At 41.4% G+C, this 9241-nt stretch overlaps 1 protein-coding gene across 6 annotated transcripts in view; it reads right to left on the bottom strand.

The window, feature by feature from the left end:
* Nucleotides 1-1196: 1196 nt before the first annotated feature.
* LOC120531720 (ciliogenesis associated TTC17 interacting protein) overlaps nucleotides 1197-9241 on the bottom strand; it is an 80399-nt gene continuing 72354 nt past the window's right edge. Inside the window, exons 13-14 of one of the 6 annotated variants that reach the window (XR_005634142.1) lie at nucleotides 6169-6266; nucleotides 5328-6075 (exon numbers count right to left, since the gene is read on the bottom strand). The gene's annotated coding sequence lies outside the window, so the exon portion shown is untranslated. Of the gene's footprint in view, nucleotides 1213-5327; nucleotides 6076-6168; nucleotides 6267-9241 lie in introns of those variants that run through there. The other 5 variants (XR_005634143.1, XR_005634147.1, XR_005634146.1 and 2 more) reach the window with 5 other exon arrangements.

Below are 9241 nucleotides of genomic sequence, written 5' to 3'. Positions count from 1 at the left end.
CATCCGCACTGCACTCTCAGGATACTGTGACAAACTCATATTACCCTTAATTATTACACTCTGTCAGAACTCAGCTGGCACAGAAATTGAGAAGAATAAAATCTGCAGTTGGTGCTTGAACTACCTGTGTGGCTTGACGAGAATAGTAGTAGGGAGACATAATGAGAAGTCAGCATGCTGTGAAAGCCAATCTGTCTGTAAAAATTCTGCACTAGAATATTCTCGGGAGCAAACAACATGATGAAGAAAACAGGCGTCAAAAGGCATTATATACAGACCAGCTAAAAGGCACAGGAACACAAAAGAGTCGGCGAGCGTACCAAACATCTTCTCAGGGTTGGTTTAGAATTTGGCTCTGGCTGCCTAATGCCCAGATACATGAACTGAAGTGACGGCTGATATGACGTGATTTCTTAATCATTTAGTGTAAGAGCAGGAAAAGTCATCCAGATATTGACAAAGGAAAGGAAATCAGTTATCAGGCTTTTTTATGCAAGCATGTTGACTGATCAGACATTTTTGCTGCAAAATGTGCCTCTATTGGATAATCTGGGAATATGTTTAAATGTTAAATCCAATATGCAAGGCAAAAAATAAATCAGCAGGTAAGACGGTAACAGGCATGTTGGAGGATAGTCAAGTGTAGCTATGGTCAGATTTTGGAGTGGACAGCAGCAAAGTATTGCAGTGAATCTGCCATTCTCTTCTTCGGAATTCTGAGGCGTTGTTCATCCATATATATCAGCAGGGATAAGATTACTTAGACTAGCTTTGATCTTAAAGGAAATCCAGAGGAACAGAAAAAAACAGTCTATATTTGTATCCAGCAGGGGGCACTCACTCCCTTGGATTATACTTTTTATTTATGCAGAACAGACGTTTTACACAGCCATGGATGTCCATGGTCTCCATCCACACAAGGCTGGTCCCATTGTCACTACAATTAAAGCAAGTGGCTCAGTATGAAACTGCATCCTGCTGACTATGCCAATTGTATCCAGCGCTTGCTCTCTAGGATTATACTCTTTATTGATACAAAATAGACTGGAGCCCTGCGGTGGGTTGGCACCCTGCCCAGGATTGGTTCCTGCCTTGTGCCCTGTGTTGGCTGGGATTGGCTCCAGCAGACCCCCGTGACACTGTGTTCGGATTCAGCGGGTTGGGAAATGGCAGGATGGATAGACTGGAGCCACATACCCATCTCTTTTGTATCTATGGGAGAAATTAACAGACGGAAGAAATACAGTACAAAAAGAGATAAATGTATTCAACTTGCTTTAAAAGATAACTTCCATTCCCAAAAAATACAACGTATAACTCATTTATACTGTACATACATATCCAGGCACAAGAGAAGCCAAGGAACAGTACAGGTATCACAGCCAGTTCTTCAGGTGGGGAAATGCTGACAACGATATGCCCATTCAGCAGGAATGTTTGGCTGAATGGAGACAGCTTTGAACTTTGTGATGGATCCTCATCATTAGAAACGCTCACCTATGCATAGAATTCTTGTCAGATATGCTTTACTGCCATAGAGCTGTCTATATTATTTCTGGACTGTGCCAAAACAATACCTTCACCTACTCTCATCATTTATGGCTTCTATAGACTCTGTCTGTGTTCTACAGACATCAGCACGTTTAAAATAAGCAGTCTGTATGTGTCCTTCACATGCCTCTGTCCATCTCTTTCACAATTTATTGTGTGGTGTGAGCTATAAAATAATGGGGTTTGAAATAAACGTTACAGATTACAGTGGCATACTTTAAACATCTATTTATTATACAAGATTCTTTATTTGTCACATGCATAGTTATACAGGACAACACGCAGTGAAATGCATCCTGATCCGCTTATCAAAAACTGTGCAAAGTTAGAAAAATATCAGTTAGATTAACAAAAAGTCATAGACTGAAAGATAACAGTATAATAGAACATAACAAATAAGTAAAATTATGTGAATAAAGTAGAATTAAGTGTTAAGTTGCAATAGTGCAGAGATTATTGTGCAAAACCAAAGTTAGACAGGTGCATAGCTAAATGACAGACCAATTCCAAAACAAGGTAAGGGTAGACGGTTTAGTACAATTTACAGTCCAGTCTAAGTATGTGGAGGGTCATGGATGAGATGGCATGTTCTGATTTAACAGTCTTATGGCTTGAGGATAGAAACTCCTTCTGAGTCTCTCTGTCCTGGCCAGGATGCTACAAAACCTTTTGTCTGATATTAACAGATGAAACAGGCTATTGCTGGGATGAGAGGAGCCTTTGATAATCCTGAGAGCTCTGGTCCTGCATCTTCTGGTGTAAATGTCCTGCATAGATGGTAGAGCTGACCTGCAGCAGTGTTCTGCTGCACAGAGTCCTGAACACAGCAGTTTCCAAACCAGGATGTAATGTTCTGTGTCAGGATACTTTCCACAGCGCCAGAGTAGAACGTCTTTAGAATCCCTGAAGAAACCCCAAACTTCCTAAGCTGTCTGAGATGGTAGAGTCTCCGCTTTGCCCTTTTGGTCTGAACTTGGATGTGTTCAGACCATGTCAGGTCCTCAGAGATGTGAACCCCCAGGTATTTAAAACTGTTCACCCTTTCCACTTGAGTACCGTTAATGATGAGGGGCTTATAGTCCCGCTGCTGTCTCCTGCTGAAGTCCACCACCTGCTCCTTGGTTTTGCTGATGTTGAGCTGGAGGCAGGTTTGCAACTTCATCCATGTAGGCCGTCTCATCATTGTTCACAATGAAGTCCAGTACCACTGTGTCACCTGCAAACTTCACCATAGTGTTGGAGGAATGCGTGGACGTGCAGTCATGGGTGTAGAGGGAGTACAGCAGGGGGCTAAGAACACACCCTTGAGGAGCTCCTGTGTTGATGGTGATGGTGTTAGAAACACAGTTACCAACCCTTACTGCCTGTGTTCTGCCAATGAGGAAGTCCAGCACCCACGTACACAAGCAGTTGTTGAGTCCTAAGTCCCTCAGTTTCACAAACAGCCTACAGGGTATTATTGTATTGAATGCTGATCTATAGTCAATGAGCAACAATCTCACATAGTTCCCCTGTTTCTTGTCCACATGGCTGAGGGTGGTGTGCAGCACGTGGGAAATGGCATCCTCCATCGCTCTGTTAAGACGCTAGGCAAACTGGAGTAGGTCAACGGTGCTTGGGATGGAGGATAAGATAATGTCTTTCAGTAGCCTCTCGAGCACCTTCATGACTACTGATGTCAGTGCAACAGGTCGGTAGTCATTCAGGCACGTGGGCTTATTATTCTTTTGAAGAGGAATGATTGTGGATCTTTTGAAGCACATAGGAACCACAGACTGTGCTATTGAAGATGGTGGTGAGTACTCCAGCTAGTTGGTCAGCACTACCCGCTATATCCTAACTACAGGGTCACGGGGGTCTGCTGGAGCCAATCCCAGCCAACACAGGGTGCAAGGCAGGAAACAAACCCCAGGCAGGGAGCGCACACAGACACACACACACCAAGCACACATTAGAGACAATTTAGAATCGCCAATGCACCTAACCTGCATGTCTTTGGACTGTGGGAGGAAACCGGAGTACCCGGAGGAAACCCACGCAGGCACGGGGAAAACATGCAGGAATCAAACCCGGGTCTCCTTTCTGCGAGGCAGCAGCACTACCCACTGTGCCACTGTGCTGCCCTATACTTTAAACAATGTTGTACAATATTAGATCTTATTTTGTTGTTTGACTGTCTATCAGTTTTTATAAACCGCTTAATCCTGGAAAAGCAGGCAAAAATTGGATTGTATTAAAGGTCTGTAGGTGGATGTACTTCCTAAACATAGCATTATTAAAACTTAGCCTGTCGTCAAAGTTTTGAATCTAGCCATAACAGCTATGATTGGTTGTCTGCATTTTGGACGACACTGATTGTGGTGCAAAGGCCTTAGAATATGTTTCACCGGAGCCAAAATGGATTCAGATTTTCACTCCGAATGACATCTTAATTACAACTCAAGGTACAGGAATTCCTACTGTGGACGTGATTGGACATTTAAATAGATGTACAGACAGGAATTTCACAAGTGGCTAACAGTCCTATGTTAATTCTATTGAGAAATTCAGAAAGATGACTTTACATGTTTAGCAGAGTTGTAAACAGCCAACATTGGAGGAGCTACTTTCATAGTTTCACTTCAGGCTGCATCCACACTACTACAGTATATGTTTGTTTAAAAACGTAGACATTAGTTTCCATTTTTGCCTTTTTGTCCAGACTGCCCCAGCGTTTTTAACTCCTAAAAATGAAGGCTTCTGAAAGTGCTCCCTGGAGCCATATACTACAGTAAATGCCTGCTGAGCAACGTCTCATTCCCCGATTGGTCACCCTTCATGGAAGTAAACCAAACTCCAACATAGCGGACATAGTGTATGCATCAAAATTTCTTTTTGTACATTTTGAATGCTGCATTCACATGCAAAAGGGAAATAATTTACTGACCACTACAGTTTTGCCATAAATCTGATGACTGACCATCCCTTCATGGAGTTTGCCACTGATATGTGCACACCAGGTGTAGCTAAACATCTACACCATATGCATTTGGGGTCGCTTTAGTGTTGATGGAGATACTTGCATATAACACTAGTGTGCACAAAGATTGTTTTCATTTAAAAACAGCGTTCATGAACATAGCCTGAATTTACCAATTTTTATACCATTTTCATTGAAATGTTATCATCATAACTGAATTTAGTATTTAAACGGAATACAAGCAAAAGAAGAAGAACTGAGATGTAATAATTCAATTAACGTTTCTCAGAAAATGAAAACATGTGCTGTGAGGAACTGAAGGTGCCACAAAAACACAGAAATGACCTTTCTACTTAAATGACACTTTCATTAACAGCAAAGAACATGCAGCCATTGTGTCACTTTTGAGATTAGGATGCGACAGACTATTGGGTCACCCTAGCCAGCAGGATGGAGGCTGTCCAAAGTGTTTAGTGGTTTACGTTTCTACGATATTTCCATTCTTCAGGTAAAGCGCAGAGGAAATTCAAACTAGCTATCCATCATCCAACTAACTATATCCTAACTACAGGGTCACGGGGGTCTGCTGGAGCCAACACAGGGCGCAAGGCAGGAAACAAACCCCAGGTAGGGCGCCTGCCCACCGCAGGGCACACACAACCACACACCAAGCACACAATAGGGACAATTTAGGATCACCAGTGCACCTAACCTGCATGTCTTTGGACTGTGGGAGGAAACCGGAGTACCCGGAGGAAACCCACGCAGACACGGGGAGAACATGCAGGAAACGAACCTAACTGCGAGGCAGCAGCGCTACCACTGCGCCACCGTGCCACCCTAAAACTAGCTATGAAACGTTAAGTATACTTACTGTATAGGTCAGCCTTGTGGTTTTTGTGTCCTTCTAAGATTAATGGGCATCCATTTAAGGATGCTTAAGGAATGCCCATGCTTCATAGCAGTGGTGCAAGAGATCATTTATTTAAAATAAAACTATTATTCATTAATGAAACCAACAATTTCAGACGGCATGAAAGCACAAATTAAGGGTCAGAAAAGAGTAATGATGATCACAAGTGGATGACAGATCACTGAATTATTAATTCTTGGTTTTTCTGCCATAAATCATAAGGCCATATTTATTAAAAGTATTTATATTCACATACTACTTAAAGACAATCAGCATACAAAAAAATTCAACTAGTTGTGTTTTCTGCCAGATTCCGTAGACATTAATTGAAACATCGTTTTAAGAATTATGACAACAGTACATTCTTTCCCCAGTTTTTGCACATTCTGTTCATACTTTTCTCATGATGGTCATATTGCACTTGAGTCTGACACCTGAAATACCTAACTTAACTGTCCTCGTCTGTGAAAGGTCTAGTGCTCAATTTACGAAATGGAATGTTCCGGGAGGAAAATTGCACAAAAAAATCAGCAGCAAATGTGAAAATGTCCTCTGGTTTTCTAAGCAACAAGTACAGCAGGAAATCTTGTATTAGGGCTTTCAGCTCAGGGTGATGCTTGAAATATGTAAGATGGCTTGCTGTCAGCAATTCCTGTAAAAGATTTAAAAATAACAAAATTGACTGCAGATTTTTTGACTCAAAAACAAGTACTTTAGTTTTTACCAAAAACTCTAACTTAGCTACCTTTATGTCAAGAAATCTTGAATACACTTGCAAGTCCTCCACCCAGACAAGTGACTCCTTTTCAAAAGTAGGTTTGCGTTCCTCCTCTTGTAGGAGCTCTGGGTAGAATTGAATTAAGAATATAAGATCTTGCTTAATTGAGCCATAAACTCAACTTAGGTTTTCTATATAGAATTAACCCTAATGCTATAGATGAGTAGATTGCAAAGTCGTGTGATATAACCATATCAACTGCCCTGAAACATAAAGTATGTAAGCCAAGGTGTCAGCTGGTAAAATGTTAACATATCAAGAGGTGGGCTGGAGAATTCCGTTAGAGCAGGATGTCTCTTAGAGAGGACTTGGGATCTGGCTAGCCTTCAGCATCAATCATAATGAAGTCTCAAAGTGGGACAGCGTGAGAGGTAAACGACAGCACAGGGCAGGGGTACTCAACTCGCATCCTGGAGATCCGCAGTGGGGCGCAGGCTTTCATTCCAAGCAGTTCTGTAATTAGAAGCCGGGCCTAGCAGATAATGAAACTTGGTGTTTAACTGTATGGCTTGTTAGTGCTTTCGTTCATCCAAGACAAATCTTTCATGCATCGTAGATTTTTCATTTTCTGAGAACATTATCTGTATGTTTTGAAGTCCAGAACAGATTTTTATTTCTTGGTCCTTATCTTCTCTCTCATTTATTTCAAAACATTGTATTAACACAGATACTTCATGATGTATATACACAGGTTTACATGGAAGCAAGTTAGTTACACAACTGGTGGTCCCTTTATTATTGGCACCTCACTACTAACTGATGGTTGGTTAAGAAAGCAGGCAACAATTATAACCTAAAAACAGCAATTAACAACTGAAATTGGCAATTATGGGTTCTAAATCGTAACAAACTAGTTAATGACTTCCAATACAACTCGGAGTCCTGTCACGTGCAAAAGTTCGGTGACAACACTGCTATTTGTGAACTGCATCAGGAGTGGGCAGGAGGAGGAGTACAGGAAGCTAATCAAAGACTTTGTTAAATGGTGCGACTCAAACCACCTACACCTGAACACCAGCAAAACCAAGAAGCTGGTGGTGGAATTTAGGAAGACCAGGCTCCTCATGGACCCCGTGATGATCAGAGGTAACTGTGTGCAGAGGGTGCAGACCTATAAATACCTGGGAGTGCAGCTGGATGATAAATTGGACTGGACTGCCAATGCTGATGTTCTGTGCAAGAGAGGACAGAGCTGACTATACTTCCTTAGAAGGCTGGCGTCCTGCAGATGTTCTATCAGACAGTTTTGGCGAGTGCCCTCTTCAATGCGGTGGTGTGCTGGGGATGCAGCTTAAAGAAGAAGGAGTCCTCACGCCTGGACAAACTGGTGAGGAAGGCAGGCTCTATTGTAGGCATGGAGCTGGACAGTTTGACATCTGTGGCAGAGCGACGGGCGCTAGGCAGGCTCCTGTCAATCATGGAGAACCCACTGCATCCACTGAACAGGATCATCTCCAGACAGAGGAGCAGTTTCAGCGACAGACTGCTGTCACCGTCCTGCTCCACTGACAGACTGAGGAGACCCCACACTATGCGACTCTTCAATTCCACCCATTGGGGAAACGTTAACATTATACAAAGTTATTGTCTGTTTTACCTGAATTTTTATCACTCTTTAATTAATATTGTTTTTATCAGTATGCTGCTGTTGGAGTATGTGAATTTCTCATTGGGATTAATAAAGTATCTATCTCTCTATCTCTCTATCTCTCTCTCTATCTATCTATCTATCTATCTATCTATCTATCTATCTCTCTCTCTCTCTCTCTCTCTCTATCTATCTATCTATCTATCTAATCTATGAAAACCAGAGCCGGAGTTGAGTACCCTTGCTGTGGGAATTAGTCTTAGGTCAGTTAAAAACATTAAATATGAGCAAGGTAAGTACACATGGGTGCCCCAAATACTGGCTTCTAAAATAAAGCACCACCGCATCCAACTTTCTAAGTAGATCTTCAAGCCAATACATTTTGGACTAGGAGAAGCTTAGAAAACATTTCAAAACTGGGGATGAAACTTGGAGACCATTACTATGACCCAGAGTCTAAACAACAATGTAAGCAAAGACATTTAAAGTCCAAGCCAAAGCTGGCAAAATCAAGTGCATATTTTTTTATGAGGTCGAGGGTGTAGTCCATATTTATTTCACACCTCAAAAGGTCCACATAACTGGTAAATCGTACACTCGTTTGCCTTAGCCTTTGTCACAAACAATCAGGAGGACATGTTGACCTTCCCCCTTCTACTTCATGATGATAACCCTCCTCATACTGTACAGATCTGCAAAAGCTAAACTGGGAAGACTGCGGATTGGAAGAGATGCCACAACCGCTCTGCTTTCTAGACCTGAAGAGCTCCCATCATGAAACATGCCATGCTAACAATAAACACGTCAAAGCAGCCTAAATTACAGTGGCTACACAAATGGTTTTAGTTAAGCGAAAACCTCTGAAGATTAAATCATGTGCATTAGTACTCACAGGGCTTACACTGAAAAATAAAACGTGTTTGTTTTTGCTGGTGCATCTCCTAATATGACATTTCCACCACCCATTGTAAATGTACAGTACACACACACACAATGTTATTTTGCACTAGACATGTTTGGTCCTGAGCTAAATCTTTGCTAATTACTGTTTTTCTTTATAAATGAGCTTGGCAACTGAAAATAAAAAAAAGAGTTGATTAGTTGAATACTGAGTTGTTTCTGAATGTTGGTAACTTACAGTTCATTAAAAACATCAAGGATAATTAAGAATCAAACTGGCAATATGTGACGACATGCTAGTGATAAAAATAAACAGAAAAACGAGTCAAGAAAAGTGTGATTTAAGCAACTAACTTTGTTTCTAGAGCAGATGGCAATACGAGTGCTTTAAAATGGAATCTTTAAAGACTTTTTACTTACACGTTAAAATTCTGTTTATTTGACTATAATCCGTATTTTGTTTCCTTCCAATATGGCGCTGTTTCGTTTCAACACCATTTTTCCAGTAAAGGTTGAATGTCCTAAATAAAGCTCAACTCTACATATTTATTA

This window comes from Polypterus senegalus, chromosome 6 (genome assembly GCF_016835505.1).
Source record: "Polypterus senegalus isolate Bchr_013 chromosome 6, ASM1683550v1, whole genome shotgun sequence".
Classification (NCBI taxonomy): Eukaryota; Metazoa; Chordata; class Cladistia; order Polypteriformes; family Polypteridae; genus Polypterus; species Polypterus senegalus.
The sequence above is the reverse complement of the archived record's forward strand: the minus strand, read 5'-3'. Positions and strand labels throughout refer to the sequence as shown.